Source organism: Phoxinus phoxinus, assembly GCF_949152265.1.
Source record: "Phoxinus phoxinus genome assembly, chromosome: 3".
NCBI lineage: Eukaryota > Metazoa > Chordata > Actinopteri > Cypriniformes > Leuciscidae > Phoxinus > Phoxinus phoxinus.
The window spans coordinates 32,372,899-32,373,784 of NC_136878.1; positions in this window are offsets into that span (position 1 = coordinate 32,372,899).

Here is an 886-nt window from a genome sequence, read left to right on the forward strand (position 1 = left end):
CTTCTGGCTCTACTCTGCTGTTGCTGCCCCGTATTGCTGCTTGCAGCTATATTGTACCGTTATGTGCTTTGAGACATGAGGTAATTTCACGCTGTCTTTCGTCTAGTGATGCTTTGCAAACTCAGCTGTGTGAGTTCATGTGTTTTGGAGGAGGCGTGGCTTTAGAGACACTCTGAAGGGAGGGTGGGTTATGCTTTCAAAGCTAGCTTGCTATTGCTAGCCGGTCTGATATTGCCTACCCTCCCTTTAAATGAAACAACAACTTGCGTCAGTCACTTGAACAACAAGTTGTAAAAAATTATTGGCCGTTAACATGACAAACGCATTTGGCTACAACTATAGGAATGTTTTGAAACCACTAGTGTATAGCGGTAACCTCTGATGTGAACGGGAGGAATGGAGTGGGCGATCTGACAAAGCCTTAAAAAAATCATCTTTTCATGATGTGCAGTGACTCACAGCAGACATGTGAAGACTAGTGCTCTTTGATATCTGTACTTATGCAGGCCTTTCACCCACACAGTCCCTATCTATGTTAACAAAAGAATCGAGGGTGAACCAGCAGACAGCGATATGTCGAGTGTGACTGCAGTCGTTACCATAGGGCGTTACACAGATATATTGCAGTGACGCCCCCTAGTGGTGACTCACGGTTATCAAGAATCATCAGCAGAGAGAAAAGAGTTGCTAAATACTTCAGACATCCAGGTCAAATGTCAATAGTACGGAGTTCTGCAGTAATGACGTATTTTTGAAGGCCAAAGCAGTATATCACTTCACATTCCCTCAATAAAATAGGATTTTTTACTTGGCTTTTGGGTCATTGCAGAAAATAAGCTGTGACCCACAAAAGTTTATGATTCTTAAGTTTTGTTGAAAATAATAA